The sequence below is a fragment of the Pteropus vampyrus genome, unplaced genomic scaffold, assembly GCF_000151845.1.
Source record: "Pteropus vampyrus isolate Shadow unplaced genomic scaffold, Pvam_2.0 Scaffold185, whole genome shotgun sequence".
In the NCBI taxonomy this organism is placed as follows: Eukaryota; Metazoa; Chordata; class Mammalia; order Chiroptera; family Pteropodidae; genus Pteropus; species Pteropus vampyrus.
The window spans coordinates 330,069-346,203 of record NW_011888966.1 but is presented as its reverse complement, the minus strand read 5'-3'; the positions used below and the strand labels follow the sequence as shown (position 1 = coordinate 346,203).

Here is a 16,135-nt window from a genome sequence, read left to right as displayed (position 1 = left end):
AGGGTTTTAGAGCAAGAGTGACACCACTGGGGATCTGCCCGAGGAAGAAAGAGCATGCTGATATCAGGAAGGATAGACTGGAAGGCAGAGACCACTTGGAAGATCTTTTTGATGGTTGTAGAAAAAATATGATTCAATCCAGTGGGAATAGGAAGGAAAGAAGAGATGCCAGAGGCAGAGCTGGGATAGACTTCGTGGGAACTGACAAGCGGCTAAATGGTGAGTGGAAAGTGGGGAGAAGGGGAATGGAAGTAGAGATATCGAAGATGATTCAGACTTTATGCTTCCATGACTGTGAGGATAATGGTATCATCTATCGGGCGTATTTGGTGTGGGAAAGCGGCATAGTAGTAAATTTAAGTTTGGATATCATCATTAGAAAAATAACCTAACTTTTCACTCTTAAATTTTGAGTGGGGATATAAGATGAATAAAGATTTAGGACACACACACGCCAGGGAGAGAAGTAATGGGTGCGAAGGCCTGACAATGAGAGGTGTTGATACCGAGACAGGGCACAAAGCAGGTAAAGAAGTGATAATAGGACGGGGAGAGACTGAACAAGAAAGAGAAAAAAGAGAGAAATAGTGTACAGGTAAGATGGGCAAGAAATATAGACCATGAGGAAGACAGACGGGACCTGGTAAAAGAAGGAGGAAGGAAATGAGAGGCAGGATCAACAGAGAGAGAAGCTAAGAAAGAGACCAGCTAAAAGTTTCTGTCATGAGTAGATTGGTCATTTAAAATTTCCAGTTCACTTGGGTTGTGCTCACAATTTTAAGTTAATAATTTTTTTGATTGTCTTGGAAGACTTATTTGCTTTTGGAGATTAATTACTGTCACAGATTCTCTGTGCTTGTCAAGCATCCATGCAGACCTAGTGGTCCTTGAGGGGGTGAATTATCCATCGAGTCGGCCACTTGGCCCCCTAACCTGCTTCGCCAAAGGATGGTTCTCCTTTCTCCTTCCTTTCCTAACTTGGCTTAACTCTTGACCTAATTTGTCCCTATAATTTGAGGCCTAAGTGACATATAGGTAGGAACTTTGGTAAGTCTCAACACAACAGTGAGTTTATGGTCCCCTTTCTACAGATGGGAGCACTGAGGTTTGGCTCCGTTCTAATCAAGCGCTCAAGATTGTAAGTGAACAGAGCTGGAAGAAATGCTACTTCCAGAATCGGGAAACAAACGGTAAACTAACTTATGAAGACTTGAGGCAAGTGAAATATTGACTCTGGAAAACATGAGCGCCTTCTAAGGGCCAGCGGAACTCACTCTGAACCCTGCTCGCAAACTAACCCTGCTCTGGCAGTCAGAGGCATAAGGAAGTAAGCTTTAGAGGGGTAGGGTTTTGCCTGGCACGGGCACCACAAGTACTGACAGCTTTCATATTTATTATCTTTCAATAGAGGAAATGGGCACTCAGAGACGTTAACCAACTTGCCCAAGGTGACCCAGGAGCCAGTAGTGAGCCCAGGACAGCGCTCGCGCCGGGAAAGGCCAGCCCTGAGGGGCGAGGTCCTTCCCGCCCGCGTCTGCCTCCCACTGCCCTGTGCGCACGGCCGCGCGGGCCGCGCCCCCGCCGTCCTTGTCCCCCGCGCCGGGTAGGGGCGACAGCTGGGGTCCGCTCGAGCTGGGAGCTGTTGAGTCTGTGGACCCTGCTCGTCCAGCTGGGGAGGAGAACGATGCGCAGCGCACTCAGGTGAGCCGGGGCGGGGGTCCTGCCTCCCGCAGCCCCTCCCAGCGCGGGGGCTGGAGCCGGCACCCGAGGGGGCGGCGGGGAGGGCGCAGGCAGCTGCTGGGAGCGCGGCAGCGGCAGCGGCGGCAGAAGCTCGGCTCCGCGGCTGGGGGTGGCCGCTCCAGTCGGCCAGGGCGCCTCGCTCCCTCGCCTCAGGCAGCGGGTAGGTGCAGCGGGCGCGCAGGGGTCAGGAGCCCGGGAGCCCACGTGTGCGGGTGAGGATCCGGCGGAGGCGGGCCGGCACGACCCGGTGAAGGGCTTGGGGGCTCTGGACTCCGGAGTCCCGGCTTTGCTGCAGGGATGGGCTGCGCGGCGGCTCAGGGTGTAGGTGGGCTGGAGCTTGTGTAGGACACGTCTCCAGCCTGGGACCACTCTAGGATGGGCGCGAGTGCCCTGTACTTGTGTACGTAAGTACCTGTGAAACTGCTCGTGCGTTTCCTGACTATAGGAGATTGTGTGTGTAAGGGTGTGTGTGTGTGTGTGTGTGTGTGTGTGTGTGTGTGTGAATGAGAGAGACCGACCAAGATCGAACGCAGCTGTGCATCCATAACTGTGTGTAACTGGATACATGTGTAGACTGGATAGTCCTGGATGTTAAACAAGAGATTGTACTGTGTGTGTGTGTGTGTGTGTGTGTGTGTGTGTGTGTGTGTGTGTGTGTGTGTGTGTGTGTGACAAGATAGGCATGTCCCGAGTGTCTGACTGGCTGTGTCTGTAAGTGACCGCGAGTGTGTGGGCACGCTGTGCTGCATGAAGCGTTCACCGTCACTGCCAGCTCTAGAGTCCTGCAGTTGTCTTTCACAGAATCCCAATCCCAATTTAAGGTGCGTTTCCCCTCAGCTTGCTACCCAGTGTGTGGCACTGTGCTGTTGGCTGCCTTTGGAAGAAGTGGCTGTGGATACAGGGAAGTGGTGGCTGGCAGAAGTGGGGAAGTCATGGGCACCAGCTCTTCTTCCTAGAGTTCAATGTTAAGTGAAAATGTTGGCTTGGTTTTCCGTTTGGTCTATTAAAATGAACAAAAAATGTTTCTTAGGATGTGGAATGAACCAAAGGTGGCTTTTCATGGAAGGTCACTGAAGCGAGTTTGCCCTCCTTGCCTTGATATTGCTGGGACGACTCGTGGATCATAAAACTGTGGGTGACTCTGGGGGGCGACGGGTAGTGTTTGCCTGGTCTGCTGTGTGGAACTTCAGCATCAGTGATGAGGGAGAAGTGCTTCTGAGTGCTGCTGGGTGCTGCTGGTGAGCACAGGCAGTGAAGGCAAAGGACACCAGTGATTGGACGTGGTGCTCTGGAATCCAGGAAAAAGTTAGGACAGGGCATGGCACTGAGGGACAGCTCTCACTTACCTCAGATGTGATGAGTGTGGAAAAAGTTAGTAAAAAATAGAATTCTCAGCATTCTCAAGTCATTTTTTAATCTTATCTTTATTTTTCCCACGCACCCTTACCCTAAATTCTCTTGTGTTTGCAACGTTCCCCGCCCCGCTCCCCGTAGGAAACATCTTTACAATAATTGTTATTGAACAGCCGAGCTGGTCATCATTTAACTGTAACACAGCAGAGCTAGACAGAGCTTTAGGGACTGTTCAGCTCAGCCCCTGTTGAACAGATAGAGGTCTCAGGGCCAAGAGGACAGTGGTGCTTTTGGTTCCTCTGAGTAACCTGGATTTTATTCTGGAAGCTGGTCTTTCTAGGGGCCATAGTGGCCTCATAACCAACAACTTAAATGTACTTTCTTCTATTCTCATTAACCCGGACCTCTCTGACTTTTTAACCCCCTCATCTCTTTCCCCAAAGAGTAGCACTTGAAAGCCCAACCTAAACAACCTGCTACCCCAAGCCACCTCCTGATCTTCCATCTGTTTATGAACCATCACCATCTTCCATGTCACCTGGCTGGGAACTGAAGTCACTTTTTCCTTCATCAGTAGTGGCCACAGCTTAATAGGCAGGTTTTACTAGTTTTCCTTCAATACTTCTTGACTCTAATTTTTTTTTTGTTCACCTGATCGGGTGAAAACCACATTCAGGGATTTCCGGAAATAGGAACAGATATAGACTGTGATCATTGAAAAAAAAATGCAGAGCAAATGCACAAAGTGGAGACCCTTGATGTTACCATTGTCTGAGTAATAAGTTAAATCAGTTTTTTGGAAGAATCTGGGCCTTCTGATGGCTGTAACATTAAATGACCTAGATCAAGTCTCTTGGCCATTCTAAATTTCAGTTTCTTCATTCGTGAAATGTGATAAAAGATTTCAACTAAGACCTAGTTGCTAGATCATTTCTAAAGTTCCTTCCAGCTTTAAATTTCTCTAATTATCATTGATGTTCTTTGTTTTAACAGGACACATTTCTCCCAGTGCCTTAGAGTTACCTTCCAATATCTAACCATCTTTTTAGAAAATTCAATTTGCCTTTAGGAAAAGGAAATAGTCAAAGGGGAAAAGGATGAAAATGCGCTGGTGACTTAAGTTTGTGGTTTGTGTCTATATCAAGCCTTAGAGTTGAAGGAGTCTTAGGTTACCCATTCTCACGTCCCATCAAGAACAGAATCTTCCATGCCATTGCCTTTTTGAAAATTGAAAAAAAATGTGTCAAGTCTTATTAAGATAATATCGCCCAACACTGTAATCTAGGGTTCCTCAACCTCTGCATTCCTGACCTTTTGGGCTGGATAATTTTTGTCGTGAGGTACTGTCCTGTGCATCATAGGATGTTTAGCAGCATCTCTGGCATCCATTAGGTACCAGTAGCATGCAATAGTTGTGACAACCAAAAATGCCTCCAGACATTACCAAATGTCCCCTTGGGGGACAAAGTCTTCCTGCCCCAACCTCTGTTGAAAACAACTGTTGTAATTCAAACACAAGTATTGTGGTCTTGTACAGAAATACCTGATGACAAAATATTTTAATACATGGATAAATTGCTGTGTTGCTGGCTGCTTTTATGCCCTTTCCAACTTGGCCAAACTAACACATTTACCTTTATGCCTCCTGGTTTCTCATTGCCTTGTTGCTATGCCTGGAAATGCTCAAGATGCTGCTGAAAGCTGAGAAGGATTTCAGAGATAATATAATAATAATCCTAATAACTCACATTAATCCAGCCCTTGATACGTGCCAGGCATGGTTCTAAATGCTTTACATGGATGATCTCATTTAATCTTCATTAAGAATCATGAGAGAGAGTCTTTTATATCCCCATCTTAGAGAGGTGGCATAACATGCTCGTGTTCTCTCAGCTGTGACGTGGTGGAGCTGGGGTGGGTTGGTGTGTTGTCTGACTCCAGACTCCATATTCTTAACCCCCACATGAAAATGCCTTCCATGAATGAGATCTTGACTTTACAGGGTGGAAATGATCTGAAACATCATCCAGTTCAATTGTAGAACCAAGTCTGCTTCTAGAAAGGCTAGAGACCTGAGCGAGGTTGGCCATTGTGTTCAGTTGAAATAATGTGGTTTCTCCCTTTTGTTGTCTTCTCCTCTCTTTGTTATTCAGGTTATTCAGAAATAGCCCCAAGGCATATACAGGTTGAGAGCAGCGGTGGCAGGGTTGGGTAAACTGGGGGAGAGGGACTCAGGGGAAAGGAAGGATGGTGAAAAGGAGCAGACAATGAATGAGACCTTTCTTTTTCCGTTGTCTTCACCATCATCTAAACTTTAGATATCTCTTCTATCACCCAAATTAAAGTTGCCATATTTTTATCAACTCCCTCCTTTCATATTCTTCTTGGCCTGCCCTTTCATTCTTCTATTCTGCTGTTTTTATACTACAGAGGCGGTAGAAAGTGATACTCCTTTAGACAGAGGAGAGTAAGTGCAGTGTAAATGGCCGTCAAGTAGGTTTATTCTCAAACTTTGGTGAGCGTCAGAATCATCCATAGGACCTGTTAAAACACACATTGCTGGTCCCTACCTCCAGAGTTTCTGATTCAGTGCTTCTGGGTTGGAGACTGAGAATTTGTATCTCTAACAGGTTCCTAGGTGATGCTGATGCTGCTGGTCCAGGGACCACAATTTGCAAACCACATGGTTAAGACCTAAAAGCTTCCAACTCACCCACTTGAGATTTAAAAAATAAATAAATACTTTTAAGATAACTGAGCATTTGGATTTATGCGAATCAATGGACAGAGCTATATTAAAAGAACAGTAACTTCTAGGGATTACTTATCATCTCTCACTAAGCATCTAAGCTTTGCCCATCATTTTGAATTTCAGAAAAATATTTGCTTTTTCTCAGCTACGGTACTTCTACATTGGATTAATTCTGATCTTAGATCTTTCCATGCTCCCTACGTCTATCCACCCCCATTGCTATCTCAATTTGGATGATAAAATCCCTTTTATCCAAATAAAATAATCCAAATTAAAAAGTCCTTTAACATCTTCTCTACTGCCAGATAAATTCTGACTAGTCCCTCTGATATTAAGAAAGGTATGTTAACTGTCCATCCAGCCTCTGTTTCCTATGTAGTTGCTTTGCATTTCTTTTTTCTTTGAAGTCAACGTCACTACCATGAAGAAACCCAACAGAAACTCAAGTCAGAACATTTATATATAACTAATTAAGTTTTTAAAATTTTTATCAAAAAGTTTCTTTTAACCAAATTTCAAACTCAATCAACTACTTCCTTCTTGACTGTCGGCACCTGTTTCTTTTCACATGCCCACATATCCTCCACTGAAACAAAGGGACTCTGAGTACTTGCTCAGAAAGATATAGAGGTCCTGAAACCGAGATGCAATTTAAATGATGTTCATTGCATATTTGCTATGTGCTGTGGAGTTGTAAACACCTGGTCTTTTTTGATTTTTGTATTAAACTCCTGAGAGAAGAGGTGTTTCCCTCATTTACAGATGAGGAAATCAAGGCCTGGAAACTTTAGGAAAACTCTTGTATTAATTACGAGGCTAATTGTATTAGTAAATATATATTTTTGATTATACATAATAAAAGTCAATTCTGGCTTGCTTAAACAAAAATTGAAATTCATTGGAAAATAATAGGGCTTTTCTCATGGATTCAAGGGTCTAGACCCCAGGAAGGATGAGAGCCAGATCATCTCCTAAGAACTCAGCTCCAGGTGTTTATGATCTTTTCCCCATTGCTCTGCCATGAATGTGACAAATTTCCAAGAACGTGTCACCTCTCTGTGCAAATTCTCAAGGAAGAAAATCTGATTGGCCCAATTATTAATGGTCAAGGGGTCATAGCAGAAGCATAGTTGCCATGGGGTTCACTTTCGTAGTTGTAGGTGTTTCCAGTACAGGTGTTCTAGTGGACACTGGAATTGAATGTCTCTTGTTGTCACACAACTGGTGTGGCAGAGACAGGATTTGATCTCAGGTTTAACTCCAAATCCAGTGCTTTTCTTTTACCAAAGGAAAGGTTGATAGAGAAATACATTAATTTGACCTGTACTAAAGATCATCTGCCTTTCTTTTCAGGGTCCCACCATATTAGGCATTCCTGCATAGAGTCTCACTGCCTCTTTTTGTGCATACTTCTCGGTTTCTGATGTCTGTGGCTGCAACCTGGCTCCTCTCTGTCCATTTGGTTTCTGTGTCATGCGGCCTGGCTTCTCATCCTGCTCATGCATGTCATGTCTCTGGCTCACCTAGCACGACTCTGACTCACAGATTGTAAGAGCTAACGGGATTTATCATCTTGTCCCACCTTCTCTCTGTATAGTAAATAACCAATGATAATGTATGCCAAGCACTTACCATGAGCATTACTGAAAGCTCTATATCTCATCCAACCCTTCTAACAAACCTGTTGTAGTCTTTTTGGGGGGTATGGGGGGTATTTTCCCAATATTTTATTGTAAAATAAAGTTTGAGAGAAAAATTGAAAGAATTATATAGCCAACATCCACATACTCACCCCATACAATCTACAGTTAGCATTTTACTAATTTGATTTATCATATTTCTATCTATCTACCTCTCTATTCACTCATCAGTCCATTTTTTGGATGATTTTAAAGTTTGTGATTCTTATGCTCATTTTTATAGTTGGGAAACTGAGACCAAGACAATTGACATGACTTGCCCAAGGTCACCACCTCCTGAGGAGCTAATGGAGCTGGCATTTAACGCTGGCAGTCTGACTCCCAAAATCACTGTTTTTAGCCACCAAGCAGCGTTGTTTCTCCTGGAAGGAGAGAGAAAGACTCATTCAAGGTCAGTTAGTGGCAGGGCAATGACCAGCACCAGGTCATCTGATTCTCAAGCTCCTGAAATTTCCATTACATTGACAGATAGTCTTTCCCTTGTCAAAGTGGTATTTCCCTCGCTCTGCAAAGATCTGCATTTTTGGTACTTTACAACCTACCCTAAATCTCTGGAAAGTCTGATTTTTGACGTAGATGATTTTGCAAAACTGATATACTTTCTTTTCAACATTTAAAAATAATTTATGGAAGTGACAGGCTGGGAAATTATCATTTTAGATAACTTTTTACAGTGTTCATAGGACTTTCACATATGTTATCTTATTTGAATTTAATGAGTAGTAAGTAACAGATCTCTGCTAGACAGGTGGGCTGGAGATCTTAACCACACCTAACAGCTGGAGACCTGGAGGCTATGGAAGCAAAATTAGGAACTCAGGGTCACATGGTGCCTAAGAGCAAAGTTGGGGCTCGGTAAAAGACTTAACCTCTTTTAAGTGCCAGTAGACATTCTGTAGGTTTTGAGGAGCTACATAAATATCTGGTTAATAAAACTGCACTGGAAAAGTTGAGATGGGGGACCGAGATCCTTTATGGGATGACTTAGTAGCTAAAGGTGTGCCTCTGAAGACACTGCCTAGTGTAGCCTTTCTATGCCTCAGTTTCTTCATTGGTGCAATGGGAACAATTGCAATACTCTTTCATAGCTTGATGTGAAGATGAAATAAGGTAACTCATGTGAAAAGTTTGGTACTTAGTATGTGTTTGAGAAATATCAGTTTTAGAAATGTGTCATTATTCCTTTCCTGCTGCTTCTTCAGGATTCTTCTCTCTGTGTTAGATGGGCCCCTCTAAAACCTACAGATATAGTTTTACCTTTTTCCTGAGGGGTTTGTTTGGGGACTTTGGGAAGGAGACTGTGGGCAGCAGCATTCAAGGAGGTGACATCTTATTAGTCTAGTAAAGATGCAGATTCTGCTCAGGAATTTCCATCTAAGCTGTAAATAGCCCATGTCCTTTGAGATTACAGTGGGATGCCTAATTGGATATGATAATCAGCACATAATATCTGAAGTAGAGAGTTCTGTAAAACTGTTTTTTAATCCAGAAAGCTCAGAAGACATACAGGGTGAGGACAGAAGAGGTAAAATGCTGGCAGAGACTTTTCCCTTGGCATGCACAGAAAATACTGTGATCCAGGTCTTTCAGCTGATGAAGCATTTAAACAGATATGGAAAAACGATTAAAGAGGATTTCAAAATGATGAGCTCACCTGTGTGGATTGCACTCCATCCTTGCAGTGTTTCCCAAACTGCTCTCCATGAAGCATCTGTACCAAAGTCACTGGGATATTTGTTTGAATGCAAATTCCTGGACCTACTGATTCACAGATGCTTTGAGCAAGGTACCCAAATCTGCAGTTTTGCAAGTGATTTTTAGGTATTCTAATGTTTGAGAACCATTGCTATCTGTAGCATAATTCTATAAGGTTCAAAAACACTAATTTTAAAGACTTAATTGAGATGGAATACAGATTTTTGCTTTGACCTGCCCCAAATTCCTGGCCTCTGAAATCAGTGGTGACAAAACCGTTTGAGAATTCTCAGGCTTGACTTTCAGAGGCCTCTCCCATAGAGAAGAGGGATAATTTCTGGAACCACATCCCAAAGTCAGGGACATCAACTCTCAGGTGCATAGCTGTCTCCAATGACTGGGACACTGCCAAGCTGGAGACCACCTTGTTACAATAGCTAGTCAACATTATATTGTGAACTCACTGGACATCTGCTTTTTAAGTGTTCATTTTCATTCATTTTTTGCAATAACCTTGTGAGGTTAATATTATGCTTATCTCCATTATACAGATGATGCCATGGAGGCCAGAAAAAGTAAGTAGTTTGTCCTAGGCATGCTGGAATTTGATAGAACTACGGTTGATTACAAGGCTGTGCTTTGAATCGGGGGCTCGCAAGCCCTCTGATCGGCTGCCTGCTTTTGTGTGGCCTGTGAGATAAGTTTTTACATATTATAATTGTTGAAAAATATCAAAAGAAGAGCATTATTTTGTGATAAGTGAAAATTATATGAATTTTAAATTCAATGTCCATAAATACATTTTATTGGAAAACGGCCATGCTCATTAATTTACATGTTGTCTATGGCTATTTGTGTACCACGAGAGCAGATTGGAATAGTGATACTGACTTTATGCTCTGAAAAGCCTAAAATATTTGCTAAATGGCCCTTTTCAAAAAAAAAAAAGTGCCAATCTCTGCTTTAAACCACTAGGACAGTGTTTCCCAAACTTTAATCATTTGAGTACTACCTATGTGATTTTCATGCCATTTGGAGCATTATGTGCATAGCACTTTCTTTAGATCAATTAGTTTTCCTTAAATAAATTTCTTCTATTTTACAAAGAAACAAAAACATAAGTGGAAACCAGTACCAACTGCGAGAAATAGAAGGTAACTGTACAAACAGATGCAACACACACAAAACAGTGTCTCAGATTTTAGCTAAATAGTTGGAGCAAATACTGTCACTGTTCCTTCCATTTTCCAGGAGATCCCTGCACCATATCTGTGTACACCATCCTGACTTCCAATGATGAACTCGGGAGACTGCCCTCGGTCTGCTAGAATTGACTTTGCTTAGAAACACATTTTAATTGGAGGTGCATGGGAATCCGTGTACCCCTGTGGATAGCCATTAATGAGTCAATGATGGGTGTGGGAGTATCAGCACCCCAGTTCTCTCCCAACTTGTCTGAGATAACCCTGAGGCATAACAGAGACCTCCTTGGCTGCTTTGCATTCCCTTCCCTGTGTCATTCATTACTCCTCTGTCAGTGTGCCTGCACTTGCTAAGTAAACCATGTGCATTTATTTAGTCCTCACCTGAAGATCTGCTTCTTGGGGAGACCTCAGTAAGACAATACCGTTTCTCGCAAAGGTTTGTGAGCTAGAAATCTGTTCTTTATTATAAAAGAGAGATTAGCAAATATTAGGAAGGATTAAAAGGTAAGCTAACACTTACCTGAATCCTTTTCTTCAATGTAAATAATGGATTAAATTAGAAAATAAAAAGAAAACACATTTTTCACCATGATGGTACTTAATGCTCCATCCACCTACTGCCTGATATGTACTTTCTTCAGTGACAGAGAACCACATTTGGGAAATTGATGTTTTACCTTAAAAAGAGATCCTCAGACTAACAGCATTAGCAATAAATACCAGGGAACTTGTTAGAAATGCAAATTAACCACTCTAAACCTACTGAATCAGAAATTTGGGGGTGGGGCTCAGCCATTGTGTTTTAAGAAGCCTCAGGGTGATTCTTCTATACTCTTAAACTTGAGAACCATTGCTTTACAAAAAATTGGCCTCTTATTTAGTTCTGCTCTCCTTGCATTCTTAGATTTCATCAGAACTCAGAGTCATCCAAGACTTGCTTCCTCCTCACAAACGTGACTCAATGACGGTTTTCTGACTTCTGTTTGAGCCTCCCACTAAGGCGGACCTTGTTGCTTGCCAAGGCACACAGGTCAATAATTGGACAGCTCTGCTGTTAAATGATCTACCTCATAGCCTCAAACTCTTGAGACCTACACTCATCTCTCATTTGGAGACACAAAGACAAGGCTGATTCCTTCTCTGATTATCCAGTAGAGCTTCCATATCATGTCATGCTGTTCATTTAATAGATATTTATTGATCATATATGGTGTCTCTGTCCTCGTAGAACCTATGGCCAAATTCAGAGTAAGACATTCAACAAGTGATCAGAAAAGTAAATGTATAAATAAATGACCTCCTGGATATATATATATATATATTTTTTTCCTTCATGAAATAGCCAGATTCATACTTAATTGGGTCTGGTTTCTTGTAACCTCACAACTCTGGTCATATTTTTGGAGGGTCAAAGGGTGAAAAATCTCTGCTTTAAAAAAACAAACAAACCGATTTTTAAAAACCGTTGAGATGTGCTCCCTTCAGTGCTACGTGAAATGAAAGTTTATGTCTCTCCTTTACTTTTTCTATGATCCATTCTTTTTCTCAAAGTATAGATTAGGTATGCCTGTTAAATATTCTTCCAATGGTTAAGTACAATTTTTTTTTTTTTTAATGAAAAGGTTAAAGTTCCCAGCTAAGAAAAACTTTTTTAAGAGCTTATACACACTTTCACTTACACAGTACCATTTAGCTGTCTAGATAAATAAACAAATAAGATGATTTTTTTCCCAGAACTAATTTACAGAGAGAAATTCATTTAAATAGTATGTATCAACTGATTGAGGTTTAACTTAAAATTAAAAAGCCAAAATGAAAAGCAACAAGTGGTTATTTGGGATCAAAGAATAGCAGCTAGGGAGGCACAGGTTCAGGCAGAAATTCAGATAGTGTCCCAATGATAGAGTGAAGGCAGAGAAAACGAAAGGAATAATTACATAAAAAAGAAAGAATTTCTATAGGTGCTGATAAGCTGAGCTACTCTTGGCTATAAATGATTGGTTACTGGATCTGTATTTAGATAGAAAGTCCATAATTATCCATGTTTATGTACACTTTTGTGCTGGTTTTACAAACAATTGTTTGTAAGACAACGTTGGCTTGGCCCAGTCCAAAGGCCTGGCCCAGTTCAGTCTTGTCAACGTAAGAATGTTCAAACCTGTAGAGAATTTTTATAAAATTTATTTGAGCCAAACAAGGCATATGCCTCAAAGCAAGGTCTCAACAGACTAAGAAAAATGCTTCTTAGAATGACAGTTTGCAGCTTCTTTTGGGATTAAGGAGGGAACATAAGATTACATGAAGGTAGAAGGAAACAAAGCAGGATTGGATTACAGGATAGTTAACAAGACTATGTGCGCTCTTGAGGGTGGTTTCTCCTATGAGGGGTCTGAAAAGAAGCATTTCAGAGGTGTGTTAACCTAGATGCTTAGAAACAATGACAGAGCTGGCTTAAGGCAAAGATAAATCTTTTTACTGAAGAAGTTTCATGGCTGAGGCATGACTACCCACCATGATCTGCCTAGTTAGGAATTTATGAGCATATCACCCTATGAGGTTACTTTTCATAGAACTCTCTTTTTTGTCCACAGTCTAAATTTTGAAAGAACTCCAAATTTCTCTGGAATGGCAGCTCTGACTCTATTTGGAAATGGCTCTACTTATGTCATTTTTCACAGAGGTTAAAAAAAAAAAAAAATTGCTGAGTCAGCATCTTACGATTGATAAATATTTTCCAGAAAACAAAGTAAACAGCCGAGGAGAGGAATGAATTTTTTTCTCACATGTAGTCAGTATGCGCATAGTTGCAATTTTTCAGAAGGTTCAAGAATTGTTTTTATAGTGAAGTTTATAGGAAATCATGATCACCATGGGTTGTAGAAGACGAGGGATGCTTGTGTGTTTGATCCTGGTGAGATAGTGTGTTTTTGTGCATACGGCTAATAATGAGTTAGGGCAATGAGGCAATGAGGCCTATGAGAAGCATTTGAACATGGAATTCTTATCAGATACCTAGCCTTATTCAATTACACATTTTGCTGCTATTATTTTTGTCCCACCTGCTCAGAAATGTCTGAGATCATGCCTGTTTGAGACAGTATATGTAAATTGAGCATGCATCCTTTTTTAAAATTGGAAAATGATTAAAGAAAACTTGGTTCTTTTTTTTTCTGGGGCTATGAGAGGCAGAAATAACACGGACTATCACAGTCCTACAATTTTAGCATTGGAAGAAACCCCAGCAGTCACCAGAATCAGTTCTCATCTAGATAGACATCCTTAAACAGTTACCCACATGCTGCCTAAATGCCTCCAATGATGAGAAACTCAGCTTTCTGAAATTTCCTTTAACTACTGTGAAGCTGTAACTGAAATTTTTCCCTTTGCTCATCCTGCCCAACACCTTCTAGCCCAGTCTATCCAATAGTTGATGAAATTGAGACCCAGATTGGTAAACAGACTTGTGAAGGGGAGCCGAATTTGCCACCCCAAAATACGTCTCTTTGGCATAAGCATATTTTAGGTTGATTATTTTTAAGAAACCAGAGACATAGAAAAAACTCTGAAAACTGAGTAAAAGTTACCCTTTTTAAAGATACATTTACAAGTATAAGAGAAATCTCCATTTGTGTTTTCTGCTTGGTACCAGGAAGAGAAGAATGACTCTAAATCTCTTAAAACTCTTATTAATGGGGAAGGTAATGTCTTAATCTGCATAATGACTTTACTCTTGTTTACTGTGCTTTTTCCGATAACCTCCCATAATGACCTCCCCCATCTCCCAACATCTTTTATCTTTAGCTGGAGATGTTATATAAGGCGGGGTCTTGGGTCTTTTAGAAGAGTTACTCAGTTTTCTTGGGTCTCTCCCATGTATACAGGAGGTATACATGTTAAACTTGTTTGTCTTTCTCCTGTATATCTATATTTTGTTATAGGGAGTTCTCAGCTAAGAACATAGAAGGGTTGAGGGAAAATTATTTTTCCTCCCCACACTTGCTTAAGAATAGGAACAATGAGTTAGTAGTAGAGTTGGGCTATGAACCCAGGCACAGTAACTCCTGGTCCAGTGCTGCTTCTATATGTCAGGCTTCCACCCTCAATTTGGCGATTTAGATAAATAATGTTTTACTTATTCCTGACAGTTGTCCGAAACAAAGGCATTAAAATATGCCCTTTGATGTAGAAATTTAACTCATGTAGGCATACTCTATAAAGAAATGTGGTCAATCCATGCACAGTTATGCATGAATATCCACCCGTTTAGCCACCACCCCCCCCACCACCAAAAAAAAAGTGCAGCAAAGCAAGCTGAGGTTATGACATAGCTCCAAATTGGAAGATGTTGGCACTGTACCAAACTACATCGATATTTGACTCCAATAGGTGGGGACTATTTACAGGTGAGTCCTGTGCTCACACTTTTTATAATAGAGATGCAACCACACACCTTCTGTTAACCATTAATGACTACTCCACAGCAATCTTTCAGAGTATTCTGAATTAAAGAACAAGGGTAAAGATGGGGTGTACTTACCTTTTGGGTTTACCCTTTAGTTATTTAGAATGTGTAAGCCAGAAAACTAAAGGTCGGAATAGCAGTGGGTGGCATAAATAAGATGATCTCTTCCTCCCCCTCTCTTTTTAAGGAAAGGCCAGAGTCTGAATGTATTCATCAAGGAGAAGAAGCCCCACAGATGCTAATAGAGTTATATGTTGCCGTAGCTTTCCTTGTGTGACAGAAAATATGTTTTGAATAATTCCAGTGGCTTGAGCTTGTCCTAGCCCTGAGAGAATACTGAGACCTTCTTTTGTACTTCACATGGTAGAAGTGTTTGACACTTGTTTACCGCTCTGCCAGGACTTGCCATGTTTTTTTTTTTTTTCTGGTTATAATTTTCTAGGACTTTTTCTATGAAAGAGACCAACATGGAGGTAATTACTTCCTGTTGTTTAGACCAGGTGATAGGATATAGCATGACTATCACTGAAACACACACACGCACACATGTAATGATCTGACTTACACTTTAAAAATATCATTCCGACTACCGTGGGGAGAAGAGATGATAGTAGAGCAAGCAGGAGACCAGTTAGGAGGGCATGGTGATAATCCGGGGAAAGGAGATGGTACGTTGTTTGGACCAAGGTACTGGAGGTAATGAGAAAAAGTCAGATTAAGGAATCATTTTCAAAGTGGAGAGAATGAGTTTGCTGATAGTTTAGTTGTAAGATGTGAGAAAAACGCTAGAGATAGACTAGAGATATTGCTTTACGAACCTTCAGTGAATAGGCGGTATTTTAAGCTGTGGAAATGGATGCGATCACTTTAGGAATGATTTTAGATGGAGGAGGAAAAAGGAGGGAGCCCTGTCATATTAGTTGTTAAGATTTTGTATTTAAGTATTTCAAATAAAAGATCATTCCAAATTCAAAATGTAAAAGAGATAGAAGCGGACAGAGCTACTTTGCTTGAGGTCAAAGTCAGGGGTTCAGAGTCTTGTAGGCGAAGCTTTCCCCACACCTGCCACAGACCCAGAAATGCCCACCGGCACCCATGTTAATCTTAGAGGCTCTAAAGAACAAACATTGAAAACCCCAGAGAGAGATCTACATCCTTTCCAGCTCTGGTGGTCTGCCATTCTCTTCCTGGCTGCCAGGCATGTGTGCGTGGTCCTGACCAAAGCATC

At 41.5% G+C, this 16,135-nt stretch overlaps 1 protein-coding gene across 1 annotated transcript in view; it reads left to right on the top strand.

The window, feature by feature from the left end:
* Positions 1–1,738: 1,738 nt before the first annotated feature.
* HTR4 (5-hydroxytryptamine receptor 4) overlaps positions 1,739–16,135 on the top strand; it is a 139,929-nt gene continuing 125,532 nt past the window's right edge. The window contains exon 1 of the mRNA XM_011371121.1: positions 1,739–1,900. The gene's annotated coding sequence lies outside the window, so the exon portion shown is untranslated. The remainder of the gene's footprint in view (positions 1,901–16,135) is intronic.